Raw genomic sequence first — 16988 nt, forward strand, 5'->3', positions numbered from 1 at the left:
AATGTGGAATGAGATATGGAATGTGTGAATGGCTTTTCAACCACATATTTCCATCAATAAGAGCCACCATGAACTCTGAAAATTGAATCCAACATCCTATATGGGCAGGTAATTCACTACCAGGTGCGAGACTAGTTAAACAATTTGGATCATCTTCTGTTAGGTCAACCAGTCTTATCAGATTGGAGTCAAGCTGTTTAACCAATTAAATTGGATTGGATTCAAGATGGTTGATTTTTTCAATCAGCCAGATCATATTGATTCATCTGATTAGAGTAGACTTATCATAAAAAACCATAATTCAATCTGTAAGATTGGTGTTTTGAACCTAAAGTTGTGCATGAAGGTTTCCACCACTACATCGTTAGTTTCCATATTATAATTTATAAAATATTCAAAACTTTTTGTCGTAATTTTTTAACTCAAAATTTTTGATACCTAAATTATTTTGGATTAAATTATTTTATGAGCTTAAAATATGATTGAATAAGTAATTCATTAGAATTATCTTTCTTAGAAAAAGATGTGATGCAGGATGACTAGAGGAGACGGGAGGGGTTGATCCAGGATGACTAGAGGAGACGGGGCGAGATGACAACGGGTATAGGATATTGGATGACTAAGAAAACGGTAGGATAAGACCAGACCACAAAAATCACACGAACAATTCCAAAGAAATAAATCCGATGAAATAGTGATGGTGCAGCCACTTTCATCGTCGAGGCGGGAGTATTGTCTTCAACCACTGAAGTGAAAACAAAGCAACACATTCAATAAATCCGGACGGCGATCACTAGAAGATTCAAAGGCCTATTCAACTAGTCTCTTGAAGATTCAAAATCCAAATCAAACCTGACGGCGGTGGATAAACACTCGAATAATACTGGATGAAGATTACGATCATCAAAGAGTGCAAAGAGTACCTCGGCACTAGACTAGTGCGTTGTGGCAATGAGAGAGGTTCTTGATATGTCGTTGGCGCTAGCGATTGATGTGTGCTTCAACAAGATGTTGTGGGCATCAGGCACGGACGGTCGGCAGGCGCGTGGCGGGCACGGATGGCGCAGGCGCTGAAGTCTCGGGCGTAGGCGATATTGGGCGCGGGCACAAGCGCTGAAGTTGCAGGCGTAGGCGGTATTGGGTGTGGAAGCAGGCGCTAGGCACGGGCGGCGTAGGGTCTGGATGGCACGGCACAAGGGTGTGCGGACAGCATGCCCACTAGCATCGCGGGCACTCAAACGGTGCGGGCGCTGGTGGCGCGGGGTGCAAACGCCGCGAGGCGCGGATGGTGCGCTGCGCAGGTGGCGTGGCACAGGCGACCGAGAGTGCAAGCACCGAGGGTGCGGGCGCGACGGTTGATGACAAGGGTGATCGAGGGCAGCGGCAGCGGCAAGCGACGGAAGAGAAGAGAAGAGAGTTAGGGCAAATCCTCTGAGAAGAAAGAAAACTCCAATTCTTGAAAAATGATTCACCCAATGTTCTTTTGCAACATTGGCCTACATATAGGCCTTGGAGGAAAGAGAAAATACGAGAAATAAAATAAAAATAGACAACCTGTTATCGTGTCACGTCAAAGGGAAGTTCTAGATCTGGCGTTCACGATGTGTCATGATGTGTGATGTGTCGTGTGTAGGTCGAGACACGACTGATGCCACTGCGTTGACTTGGTCGTTATCAGGTTGGTTCTGTAGTTGATGTTGGCGACGAGTCATGATGCGGATGTCTCAGATGATGGTGGCAGGGCATCCGAAGATGGTGCGTTGACGTCGTCACCACCCATTCCCCCGGGGTTAGAAGAACTCGACTCTATCGAGTTGTTGATAGAAAGCTCCACTGGTGTCAACAGGTCTGAACGAAGAAGAGCCAAGTCCTGTTCCGCAATCCACGTGTCGGCCGTCGATGGTTTGCCCTGCCATTGAACAAGAAACTTTCGCACCATCCCACCCTCGGTGAAAGTGATTACCTCATCTAGTATATCCTCGATGTTATATTGCCAGTCGGAAGGTAATGAAGGAGAAGTGGACAAGTCAAACTCACTCATCGGAAGGTCCATGGGAAGGGATTGGTCATTAGACAAGAGAGGTGGGGCTTTAAATGCGACTAAATCCGAAATATTGAAAGTAGTGCTTATCCCCATGTAGAAGGTATACCGACGGCATAGGCATTTTCCCCAACTCGCTTGAGGATGGGGAACTGCCCGACACTATGAGCATGAAGCTTGGTAGCCTGCTTGGGAGAAAATCTCTCCGACCTTACCCTCACCATCACCATGTCACCTTCATTGAACTTGCGAAAATGATGATGTAAATCTGCGGTCTATTTGTATGATGCGTTGCTACTCATGATGCGCTGATGAGTCTACTCATGCAGACTTCTAATATGATTTCCAAATGATTGACCATCGTTTGAGACTCTAGCATGTGGCAACATGGGTATTAGGTCGGTAGGCTTACGAGGTGGGTGACCATGAACAATTTCAATCAATCACAATCTGGTGCTACATGTTACCTTGTAATGAGTTGTAGAGGCAATATGAAGATATGGAGCCAACGGCATTGCTACTTTATCTAATGGAGTGTTTTGCCAAACAAACTAGAAAACGGATATACGAGTTATTAAAGGGCATATTGAAACGTTCATGGCTGAGTCATCATCAATATATTTCATTTACTAAAGGCGATCAAGTGTGTTGAGCACTGGGTAGTGCGGAAAGAGAAATATAAGTAAGTGATTCAATGAGAAAGCTCAAAAGAACTATGGCCATGTTTTCAGAATTTATGAGATAGATATCTATCTTGCAGGGACTCTACATCATGGTATTGGATACTAGGTGTGTTTATCATATCCATAATGATTTTCAGGTGCTAGTAAGTACAATAAAACTAAGCAATGGTAAGGTGGAACTGAGGGTGGGAAATCATACAATTGTTGTCAATATCATTATGAGAACAGTGGACCTCTCTAAAGTTTGTCTCTCTTTAAAATATTGAATATCTTTATAAGAGCATTATTTCCTAGCATAATAAAGAATGTCATCTATGTTTCTTATTTGGATACAATATGATAATCATTTACAAAATAAACTAGTTTTTTAGCTGATTTAGTAAATATATTATACATGATGGATTATTATTATTATAATCACTGATAAAAAATGTGTGAAAGTTCAGTGATTCATGTGTCAGAAGACTACATACAGACTTTTAATCAAATTCAAAACCTATTTGATCAAGTATCTTGCACATATGGTGGATCCATGATTTATTTGTTCCTCGAGCAAGATGGGTTGCGTTTTTCATGCGTCTAGTTTCTAGATGTATCGACATCATCTGTAACATTTTCAATCTCAATTTATTCTCCATCATTATTATTATCATGCCCCAGTTTATACTCAATTTATATTAGAAATGGAGAGGAGGAAACAGAGAAATGGATGAGAAGGCTAGAGCCGAGAATCATTTTATCCTTAATTTTCTCTAGTTCTTTCCCCTACTTATGCTAAGAAATCTATAAACTTAAAGTACGTCTTTTGATGTCGAAAACACCATTTGTGTGTAACCTTCTTGTCTCATGTATCAGGATATTTAATGAGTTTAATGGTCCAATAATCTTTATTAGAATTATAATTTAATAAAAATATGATAATATATATATAAAATAATTACGTATTAAATGAATCGATATGTCAAGTTTCTAGATCGTGTTGTGCCAAGCTAAACCTTACTTCATATGAAGTAAAAGATGCAAAGGAGCATATTGAATTACTCATGGAACATTTCTCTCATTGGTCACCATGTGCATATATTTTCTCATCTTCTTGATTCTCCAAGGATGAATTAGAATTGGTCATCTGAGTTAGTATTGATGCATCCAGAAATTATTGGTGAGTTCTCCTCGGATATGCCACTACTTTGGCAATTGACTTCATTACATCATCTTCCTTGGGCTGTATCCTCTTCTGATCCCATCTTGACCACTCTATCATCTTCGTGAACTTATTGTTGCACCCAAGCTAAGAAGTTTTGGATTTATATGAATAGGTAACTCATAGGTCATAGTTGAAGTAAAATCATGCATCCAGAAGATGTCTTTGGAATCTCACATTAAACGCCCACTAACAATAATGATATGAACAAACTAATTTTTCAGTTTGGTATAATAACGTTATGAAGTTCATGTGTATCAACTCAGTGAACTATTTCTAATATCTATCCTTGTTGTCTTCACACTAATAGTCATGGATCAGCAATGCTCAACATATAAGTGAGATTATATAGTGTTACTATACCTAGATACTTTGATATCCTTCTTGAGTCTCCTTTAACAGGAATAGTTAGAACACATTTATTGACTAGTGATCTATGTATCATGATTTCATAAAAAAAACACTAACCCAACCAATGTAGTCACGGAGTCCATTATCATCTTCATGTGCTCTAAAATGAATTCATTATTTTAAGGAACAGTGAACTAGGTATGGAATGTATTATGAGCCTACCAACCAGATATATATCTCCATCAACTATTGCCTACTTACGCGACTACCTTGTTCAACATGTTGAAAGTGAAATATAGCTTAAGTTCCTTAAAGGTGCACATTTGAATATATTTACTCGAATCATGCACGAATTGGGTATCTTACATTATGGGTCCGCTTTCCAATATAGACTATTAAGTGATGGATATTTTTACAAAAGCATTTTGAAAGTGATACATTATGATGTATACAGTCCAATTCTTGTCCAAACAAGAGTTGATTTCTCTTACATTGGTATGTTCACCAATGAATTGTCTAGATTTTGATAGGTATATTTGAGAAATTATAAGTCTAATTTTTTAAATTATGAATTTCAAGAATGGCACCTTTTCTAGTGATTACACATTTTATCATCAATGAATCTAAATGATCTACTCTTACATGAATAAATCAAATAGCAGCATGTGTCAAACTCAAAATAAGCCCTCCTAATTTGTAAACCAATTAAATAGTTTTAGAAAAATTATTAAAATATATTCCACATTAAAAATAATTTTCTTTCTATATTTTACGAAAATATCAAATTAATGCAAAAATGTTTTTATATTATTATAATAGATATATTAAAAAAATTTAAGCTTGATAACACACACATATATATCCAAATTTTGATGCAAATAAATATATTAAGATTTTAATATAATAAATAGTAAGTGATCATACCCCCCCCCCAACTTCATTCATTTATAGCCCTTTTCATAATGCCCTTCAATTTTTTGTGGACTTTCCATTTACTTTGTGAACCCAAAAATATGATTAAGAAGTGTTTAAATTATTAATTACACATAAAATTATGACTATCCATGTGAAATACTATAATACACATGATAAACTCCATTGTGGTTTTTTAAACAGCTGGTGATCATGAGGAATGAGACTTATTTCTCACTCGTGATGGTTAAATAATTAAGGAGATGACTTCACATCCCTTCTGATATTGGTCCCAATCTCACATAAAGGAGCTACTTAGTACTTGGGGTTCCCCACTTACCTTCCTCAGACCTGAGAATAAAATATGGATACTCATCTCTTCTTGTTCAAGAAAACAATATCAAACTAGTATCAATCAAACATCAGTGATTTATCACCTTTTGAAAACATTCCTCCTACTATTTTGACTTGATGGTGGGAGGATATGTACAATATTCAATGAGATTTTAAGTAGTTCAAGAGGAGATCCAGCATCTCACCGATTGCATGTATATGTCTACAGGCTGGGATAATTAATGGCTTAAAGAGACTCTTCTACAGATAAAAGTTAGATTTGAGCCATTTTCACACAAGGTGATGAGATAATATTTAACTTGTAGTTCAGTCTGGTTTATGTTATAATCATATATTAACTTTGAATGTTTAATTAAGGGTAGAAAATTCCCTTCAATTCATGCCCTAAGGGAGAAGAAAAATATAGTTAATAATCACCTTATATTTTTATTTATAAAATTAATTTAAGCTGGTCTATTTAAATTTAAATATCTCCAGCATCAGTTTCGTTGTCATTTAAATATTTTTAAGTGAGGTTGAACCATGAATAATAAACATATCATAAACAAAATTTCAAGAAAGATCAACATTCTAAATATAAGTGTATAAGGTATCTCATCATCTGAAGATTCCACTAATTACCTATCTAAATTCACTATCATAAAATATTATTATAAGAAATAACCAAATAAAAAATGATAAAATTCGTAATGGTAACTTTTCTCCGACAAATTCATCAATTGATGAACTCCAAATTTGGGCGAATAGCTTCATCCATTTTTTGGTTCTCTTTTTGTAATTTCAAAGTTACACTCATGAACAGCCTTATTCATTAAGTGCACTCATTGAAATCAAAATAAATCACCAGTGAAGGTTATGAATTATGAAAAATTACCTCTTTCTTAGACAGACATAGGATTGAACAAATCAGAATACATCTGATCTAACATGCCATTGGCACCAACAGTGTAAGATTCAAAGGTTTCATATGGTTCAAAATCAAATGCACCCTTATCCAACTTCAATTATATTTCACCATTAACATACCCAAATCTACAATACTTTCAACCGTCATGCTATCTTTGTATGTTTTTTTCTAATATCTCTCTTGGAGTTGTGAAGTGTCTTCATCTTCTTGATGATTGTACCAACTAACAGGACTTGGCATTTATACTTTGAATTTTTTAAATTCCCTTTGACAGTCTTAAACATGTTCAGCAGCTCAGCTAGAGTAACTCAAATTTTTGTAATGTTAAAATTAATGATGAACTGGGAGTTTGAGTCTGGTAGAGATTGAAGGGTAAGGTCCATGCTCAAGTCAATAGGGAGCTTGACTCCCAACACTTCCAACCATTCAATCAACCCTATCATCTTCAGCAGCTCAGGTCCACACTATCAATGATTCAGCTACCTGAGATCTAAATAGAATCTTTCATATGTCAAATCTCAAATTTATACTCTTCTCAACAATGAGCTATGTTAGATGAATTTGTATGAATATTGTTTCATATCCTCAAGCTTCCTTTATAACTTGTTTCTCATGGAGGCTGACATTTAGATATGAACTGAGGTTTAATGATCCTTCAACTCCTGATAATTATTCAAATCTCCTTTCGTATCATTTATTAAAGACCATATAGGTCCATAAGCCGCCAGGATGTTGGTTTTTTTTATCCTTAAGAGCAATATTTAATATTTTAGCTAATGAATAAAGTTTTGGGCTTGTCAAATGGTTGGCGTCTACAATGTTTCATATCAGATTACTTAAAGGAGATAATGAATGATGAATCCCTACTTCAAGTATATTTTTGTTCAAATCAATACTCTTTATTAATTTGAAATTATAAACAACCCTCATTCTAGAGAAAGAGAACTCAATGATCTCCTTGTGGGGATCATATTCTCAAAGACTTGGCTTTCAGATTTAAGGATGCTCAATAATATTTAATACAATCATCAATAACCAATCTGATGAGACTTAAAATGTTCATATTTTGGTACCCAAAGCTTTAGTGGCCTGGCGATAGTAAAAAAAACATTAATTTTGACCTGAAGATTACCCACCTTCCTTTAGGGAAGAAAATATGAAAGTAGCCGTTATTTTATGAATCTTTAAAATATTACTGGATAAATTTAAAATGTTACATTATCAAAAATATATATTATTTCAACTATCTACGACCTTCAAATTATTTATATATTGAAAATAAACTATCATTTAATTTCTTCAGTTATCTTTTTATTCATTGTAGATCTTTATGATGGAGGAATTTCTTCGCCTTATTAAAGCCCCAATTTATTCATCTTATAGTCATTTCAAATAAATAAAGATGAGATTAATAAGAAGAGATCCCAAAATTTAGACATGAATACAACACCTCATCACTCATACATGCATTAATATGTGTTAAACTGGGTAAAATTTGGACCACGGCTTGAAGCTAAGAATACCATAAGCGTAAGAACTAATTTTAATATATAAATGTGCGTTTTATTTTATTTCTTAAAATATAGATGATTTATAATTTTACGGTAAATCCACAGAGATAAAGAAATTTAGCTTGAGGCAACTTTATGAGGGAAGAAGTGAGAAAACTATATTGACCCAACATCATTGTTCAAAAGGGAAAAAATGAAGAGCATGTTGTCAATTTTTAAATTTCATAGTGACCTAGATTAGCTTCATGGTGACCCAATTTTAATCCAAAGAAATGATTTGACCCAATTTTACAAATGATGTCACCCTTGATTTAACTAGAAATTTGCCTCTCAATTGAAATCAAATCTTAGAAGTTAGAACATAAGTGACCATAATAGTCGTCTCTGAAAGACCTATCAACTAAAATACAATTTAAAATTATAACAGAAAAAAATAGTGTCCATGATTATTTTTTCTCATTTTTTTTTATGCCAAAATGAAGGGATAACATGGCAAGATGGGTTTCAAAAGGTGGATCAACACTCAATTTTAATCTCAATGCTATGATAAAGCTATGATTCAATAAAATTTAAAGTTACATCCATTTTTGAGCCACCAAACATCCCCCATGTGATAATCCATAAATTTTGGTTAAATATGTCGTCTAATGGTTATGATTTTACATTAAATTTGAGTTAAATATGATATTTAATTATTAATATTTTTACTAAAGGGCATATATTATTGGTGAAATCTAGAAGGACCAAGTATTGAAAAATTGAATTTTTTTGCTGACATCTATTTTAAAGGAATTTTATATATTTATCAAGAATTAAGTCTATTTTAATAAAATAAAACTAGTGAAAGTTATTTCAAGATACTTATATAAATATGATAAAATGTTCCCAAATTTCATAGAATGAGTTTAGGAAATTTTTAAAAATTCTAATTATAAATTGTGCTTAAACTACCTTAATTGCCACTTCAGCAGTATCGGGTGATGGGGATTGTGGTGGGCATGTGCAGTGTACATGAAGCAAGTGTAGGAAAGTAGTTCTTTTTACAGAATGTGGTAGAGATGGTGGTAGATATGCACTGACAAGCAGTGGAATGGGGTGAGTTATATGGAGGTGGGTACACATAAATGAGTGGCAGAGTCAATGGTAGTGTGTGGGATGGTGAAAAACCTACTCCATATTTGAGTATGACAACCTAGGAAAAAGGACAATAAATGAGTCTTAAATGTCAAATATTACAATAACCCTTTGACCATGTGCCCAACAGGCTGAGTGATATTTTTTTCTTCACAAGCCTTGATAAGATTTTTTCTCCGTCAATCCTTCACACTCAAAACTCAAGAACAGAATCAAGTGTTTCTAAATGAGTATTACTGTACATATAAAGAATTAGGTTAATATATTGTAGAGCATTTTTATTTTTATTGGATACAGGTTAATTTTTGAAAAAATGGACAATCAAGAAATATGTTCAATGACGCACAATAAACATTGGCTGCAGTCTGAGGGAATAAGATTCCAGCATCTGGAATAACTCAAATAAAACTGAGTTTTAAACACAGAGATATTTGAATAAGGCAAGAAACACATACTCTAACTTTTTAAATTTTTTTATGTAGAAATTTAGTGATGTAAAATTATGTAAAAATACCACAAAATTGGCAGAAATTAAAATATCATTTTAAAAATATAATAAATTATTTTGAGCCAAAATAAAATTCACTAATAACTATTATAATTAAAATAACATGTAAAATATACATAATTATTATTAAACTAACATGTTATTTGTGATTATCACCTTGTTTTATAATTGGTTTTAACTATATGTATGCTTCTCCATCTGGGTATGATACACTTTAAATTTTCAACTCATTAGCACCATGGTCTACAGAGACACCTGATCTATCCTGGGCTGGGATGACCTGTCCTGATTTTGACTAACGCAATGCATATGCATGAAACCCATTGCATTGCACACAGGAAAATTAAGTGAATCAGGTTAATTTTTATATCCAAAATGGAAAATAATATAACTTTTATGAACCTGATTTTTATAAAATTGTAATGTTTTAGTGATTCACATAATTTGCATGTGTGCGACACAATAGGTTTCATTCAAATGCATTGTATTGGTGGATTTCATGCATGTTATGTAAAAATTGCTCATATGCACCAAGAATTGCACACAATTTCTACCCAGGCATGGGATCACGTGTGGCTTAGGGATAAAGCATGTGAAAGGTTATTGCACTTAGTAGAGCTAATAGGCCTCAACAAATTCTCGAATAAGCCATTTCTGGAACATTTTTTTGTATATTTTCATATTTTAGTAATTGATAACAAAGTCATTTTGGAAAAAAATTGAAAACATAAAATATATCATAAAAATATAAGTTTTATATTTTTTAGTGTGATAATGCCTGATTATTAGATATAAATTAATATTTATGTGTGATCTATGCATATATGTGGGAATTATGATAAAAGAATTTATTTATTTCATTCATTGCATAGTATGATAAACAAACTGGGCAAAAATTGGTCCAGCTCTAAAATTGTGAAGGGTTTGAACCAGACCTGAACCAGTTTACCACAGCATAAACAAATCGGAACACAATATGCTATTCAGATATCACACAATATATTAATGTAATCGACCTCTATTATGATAACAGGAAAAGTTCAAGGGAAACATGGCAGTGCCCGTTAAAGCTATGGCAATATACACTAAAAAGTTGTGGATTTATGATCTAACAAAATACATCCTCTTGATGTCATTTGGCCCCATGCTTTCTCCTATCATCCTATCCTCTCCGTTAAATTCTAAATAACTATATGTGGCGTCAACATGGTCAACAATTTCCTGCCAAACTTGAAAAGAGCTCATGCCCCAAAGTCCCCTCCCTCCAATTAGCACATTGGGCTGTCAGAAGATTCTTCAGGACCCCAAAACTGGGGATATTTATGGGCCCTTTAAAGTGTTATGGGGTCTTCATGAGAGGTTCACATATAATCCGTGTGGAAAGGAGCTGCAAAATAGATAGTCATACTCCACTTTTCTCCTGTTTCCTTCCTTCTTTGACTTCCCTACAAGCAATTTCTCCAGCAACATGCTGCTCTCTCTCCCCTTTCTTTGACTTTTTCTTCCAATTCTTCCTTTTGCTTTTATTCCCAACATCTTTGACTTCGCCATCTCTTTTCTCTCTTTCTTCTTGCTCTTCCACTTTCTCTACTTCTTTTTCTCTTTCCAGTTCCTTCTTTCTCCCAGATTTCTTCTCCCACACTTATTTCTTTCCAAACAATAACTTTTGTTCCGCTAATATGTCCACCACCCTCGTTCTCTCTCCTATCCGTAATGTATCCTGTCTTTCTGTCCCTCGCCCCCACGTTTCTTTGCCCTTTATTCTCTCCTCTCTCTCTGCTTATTCTCACGTCAAACGCCGTACTTCTTACCCACGTTCTCGTTTTCCTCTTTTCATCCTTGTCGCTCACACTACTCCACCCATTCCTCCTCTATTGCCCATCTCTTTTACCTTGCTCTGAAGTATATCATCTCTCATATCTCTCACTCTCTTTCGGCCATATTCTCTAACTCTGTGAAACCTCTCTATTTTTCCCAGCTCTCACCAACCTATCTCCTTCTAACTTTTTCTCATCTTCTCAACCTTCTCCCTCTATCGTTTCCGACTCAATCACCCACCTATCTCCTTCTCTCCTGATAACTCAATCCTCATTCCCCCTCTGTTACTCTCAGTCTCTTCCCACCATTCTTTCATTCTTACCACTCACACCAACTCTCTCCCTAACTTCCTTTATTTTTTTTCATGACATCTGCATGTTCCCTCACCAGAAATAAAACTACAAGCTTTGAGATCTATTTCTTCTTCCCAATCCCACACTCTCTACTGTTGGGAATCAGGTTGACGTCACAGGAGCAGAAAAGAAGGCAAAGCACGTCCGTTTAATTCTTTCCTGACTTTCAAAAGTACCGTTTTTTTCTGATATGTATGGCAAGGTCATTATTGCCAAGCCAGAATATTTGCTCCATAGTAGGGCAACTTCTTGGACGATATGGAATATGAATTCCTATTTTTCTAACGTATATTCTTATCTAACAGTAGAAGAATGAAAGAGAATTTTTCTGGAACTTGTTTTAATGATGGGAGGAAGCGTCTTGCTGCTCCTTACCTCGGATTCCCTCTCTCCCCAACTACTTCCCGCGGGTTGAGTTCTCCTATTAACTCTGTAAATACCTCGTTCATCCACCAAACCTACATCAGAAAGTGAATTTTCCAGGGAGGGTAGAGTCTCGCCATCTGAATGAAAAGAAAAGGGTGAGAGAACACAAGAAATAAAAGAAAATGGAATTGGGGGCAATTGCTGCCATTTTGGGTTTTCAGATTGTTTGATCGTGTTGTTCTGACTGCCCAGATCCTGCCGTGATCAAAGACTGAGAAAGAAAATTAAAAAGAAATAGAGATAGACAGGGAGATAATATAGAGCTAACAACCTGACATCTAAGGTTATGTCCACCATAGAGTTGATACGAGTGAAATAAATTGAGGGAGTGGGACCTGCTTCATTACATAGTTGAATAACCTATTACGGAGATCTGGCGGCCTTAGACTGGCCTCATTCTGTTTGCTAACAAAGCACTTGGTGGCTTATAATCATGATTTTAAGTGCATTCATGTACTTTAACTCTACATTAACAACCTTTATTAAATTTACATTAGTTATTTTAACTACGAATTACATGAAAATTTTCTCTAATTATGAATTTTGAGTAAAGATTTTGATTATGAATCTATCCTCGTTTGAGTTACTCGAAGTCAAAGGATACGTTTCTAAGATCTAGTTAGGCCTATATTATTTCTTATTATCAATGGGATGAAGATTAAAGAGACTAAATAGAGGGAGAATTTACATGAAGAATTAAGAATAATTTATTTAAAGTGGATGTCCAATGAACTCAAGGGAACATGAAACGCTTGGTCAAAGGGGCCTCACGAAACATGGATATAAAACATTTTAAATTTGGTACCCATTATCAACTTTTTATTACACTTAAATAAATTATATATCAAAGATTTCAATTAGGGGCACCCAATTAAAGTGCAGGGACACAGACGGGACAACCGTGGACAAAGAAATTGTCCCGTCCAGGACTTAGGATGATTGACGGAACGAGAATCATCTGGCCGTCCCTGGATGGGAGGATTGCTTCGTCCATGGACGAAATAACCGACCCGTCTGGGGCCTAGGATGGGGTATGGGATGGTTATTTCATCCTGTGGGAGTTAAGTATGCACCTGACAGGTCCAGCTGCCCAACACATGTGTTGCACCACGTGTCAATGTCTGAGTGGTCTAATGCTGACCCACACCCTGTTTCATCCTGGGACGTCAGTCGGGATGAGAATTTCTTGGGTGAGACAGTTTGGGATGGGACCGGATGTGGATGAAAAAATATGGGATGGGAAAAATCCTGTACAGGATGATTTAGACGAAACTCTAAAATTGGGACATTGAACGGGACGAACTTCGTGTCGTCCCATCCATGTGCTGGACGATCTCAAACTTTACACCCAATCCTTTATTTTTCAATGTCCACCCAGGGGTTTTGGCAGCCATAAACTTTCTCCACAATATATCGTAGCACTCCATTCCTGGGGTGCCAAATACAAAGGAATTGAGTGTGTCTCCCTTAGAATAACTTCTGATTCCTTGTTCAGTTTCTTATCCTTTGAAATATATATATATATATATATATATATATATGTTATACAACAATGGGAAAAAACATTTGTAGCTATCCATTATTGCTTAATATTACCATCACTCTCCCGTCTTATATCTGTACCAATTATTGAATAAAAACTCTGATGTTTAGTCTTATATCTTCTAAAAAATACCCCCATTATGAAACTAATAAGTATCACTTGAAACTAGTGTTATATATGTTGTAATTATACTCAAATTCATATATATCTTCCATTTTTATCTTCATATATTTCCTCTTGTCCTTCTATCATATAGTTTTTATTACTTGAAACTGTACTTCACTTTAAATTTGAGATTTAATTACTCTTTAAAATAAAATTATAAACTTCACCCGATGATGATTACTATCCCTATTCTAAAGTCATTATTGGGTAACCATATGATAATTTTTTCTGTCACCCATTTTAATGTGTTGTTTTCGTTACCCACTACCCACACTCCTAGCTGACCATACCATATCGTGGCATCATCATATGGCATTGGCAAAAGCTGTGATGTCCCATTCATGCCAAAGCCAAACTTTTTCATCCAGGGCTGATATCCAAGATGAAAACTACTTTTGTCCATTTCCACCATTGGCCTTCACAAAAAAATTTCATTTTCACCACACTACTGTGCTGTGCCAACCGATATCACTAAATCCCTCATGGAAAAGAGATAGCAGCCAAGAAAAAGGAGATGGGAAAATGAGTCAAATTGTGGCATTTAATCTCAACCATCAGGCTGCCTACTGAGGTGATCCAATCGATAATGACTTGCTGTTGGAACAAGAGGGAGAGATAACATTAAATCACTAGATTTCTCAATCAAGATTGTGTTGTGTTGCTGCTGTGTCCTTTCACACACCCTTGTAATTTAATCTATAGTAGATTCATCACTCAGCCTGCTGATTTAAAAGACATGGATTTATAATCCTTAATGGGAAATATGGAATATGGCAAAAGCTTTTTAACCCGTCAGCTAATTTAGACTTTATTGGATTGTTTGGGCTTTGATTAAATGCAAATTATTATTGTGGAGTACGTATAGAAAAATAAAATCAGATACACTATAAAATATCATCATATCATCTTATGTGGAGTAGATTCTACTCCCACTTGCTTTCATAGAAAAGCTTCTTCAAGCCATTCACATGTTCGGCTTCTATATCTGATGTAGCCCAGCAGCCAATATTGTGAAGGACATGAACAGATAGTGGTCCAGGGTGTATAATACTCTAGAAGCTAACAAGATCCATAGATAATCACTAGGAGACACACAAAATCCTGGAACATTTTCTACTTGTAAAAAATTTGTAAACTATCTCTGCTACACCTTTTGAGGAGATTATCTTTTTATCATCTTTGGACCTTCTTGGGCTACACTGTATCACTTGATAGATTCTAAACTTCTGAGAATCTGTAGAATATCTCTGATCATCTATGTCAGATTTTTTATCTCTACTTGAATTTTAATAAAACAATATTGGAGTGGTTTTTTTTCAGGATTAGTGATAAAAAATCACCTCTCAACCTATTTTCTCAATTCAAAGTCTTGTTTGGGTCTCTGCTTTAATTTCAACAAAACAATGTTAGATTGGTTTTTTGTTTAGGCTTAGCGACAAAAAATCACCACTCAACCTATTTTCTCATTCAAAGTCTCATTTGGCTCTCCTTTTTAATTTCAATAACAAAATTTGAATGGTTTTTTGTTTAATATTAGTGACAAAACATCACCCTTCGACCCATTTGGCACATGACGAGGATGTTAGTATGATTCTAATTATTTATTCATCCTTTGTTCTAGTTATTATCCAAGAACAGAGCCTATATTTTTCACCTTTTCTAGGAGAGCCTAGGAAGAAAGGGAGAACTTTACATTAATAATTTTGAGAACAATAGAGGGGAAACTCAGTAATTATCCCAATGTATGAATATATTTTATACCCTTTATGAAATTTTAATCTCACTCAAAGATGTACAGCATAGAGTAAGGTTGTTTCCTTAGGGATTGGCTATGAGAGTTAGAATTACTTAATGAGCTAGAACATAGGGATACGAGTTTCCAGGATAATAATATCATTTTTATGATTATTTTTATTTGAATTCCACTTAGGAAAACCTGGGAGATATCTCTTAAGATGGTTAAGTGGATACAATGAGATCTAAGGGGTGAAGATAAGCAAGAAATGAATAAAATCAAGATTTCAATTCAAGAAGATAAAGAACACCATTGGGTGTTTGTGGAAATGACTAGTAGAAAGAGTGAGCTTACATATGTTTTTATTAAGGGAACTTTATCAACTGATTATATTGGATTCTGGAACTTTTTATTATGAGAATATACGTAGTCTAGAGAATTAAGCTAATATATGTTTTTAGAAGTTGATTTACAGTAGAAAATTGTAAATAATCTTTTGAAAAAAAACAATGAGTATAAAGTGTTTGATGAAATGCCTGATAGACCAAAATATTGTGTATCTGATTCTTACTAAAAATTTTTATTTTTTCTTCATTTTTTATTCATATTAAACCTATATGAATATAACTGGAGACTTACTGGACTCATCGACATATGGGGTGGTCATCGTCAACTTCAGACCTCAACCGATCGGCGGTGTCATCCTCCAGGTTTGTCACTCAATTCTCTCTTGTTTTATCATTCTCTCAAAGATCTCTCTTCATTTCATGGCCTTGTTACCACCTCTAACCAAAAGAATCAAGATAAAATGAAAAGAGAAAGGAGGATAACCCACCATTTATACATCAATGTTCAGATTCACACTCGGTGAGAAAGATCATGTTCAAGGCAGGAAAATTTGGATTTTCTATGATGAGAATGCCCAAAGGACATTCCTGGTCATTATCGAACCACTCCCCACTACTTTCCGGTGGCAATTGGGTGGAGATCTGCCTTCTCCTCGACCGAATTTGATCATAGGTGACAGAGAAGACAACGAGAAGTACAAGAGGATAATCTTTGATAACATTCATTTTAGAAGCTTAATCTAACCATATTTTCATGTTTATTTGCTCTAATTTAATATGATTAAATTTATTTTTAGAAGGATATTATGAATTTTTGGCATTTTCATATATTTTTGGAGGTTTTCCTGACATCAAATTCTGAAATAATATAATTTTTTAAGAAAGATTTAATGATTGGTGACTCCCAATCATCAACCCAGTTAATGATTGGTGTCACCCTAATCCCGATGCCATAATGGCATTTAATTGATAACCAAATCAGTTTTTAGTCTTTTTACT

Source organism: Wolffia australiana, chromosome 17, assembly GCF_029677425.1.
Source record: "Wolffia australiana isolate 7733 chromosome 17, ASM2967742v1".
NCBI lineage: Eukaryota > Viridiplantae > Streptophyta > Magnoliopsida > Alismatales > Araceae > Wolffia > Wolffia australiana.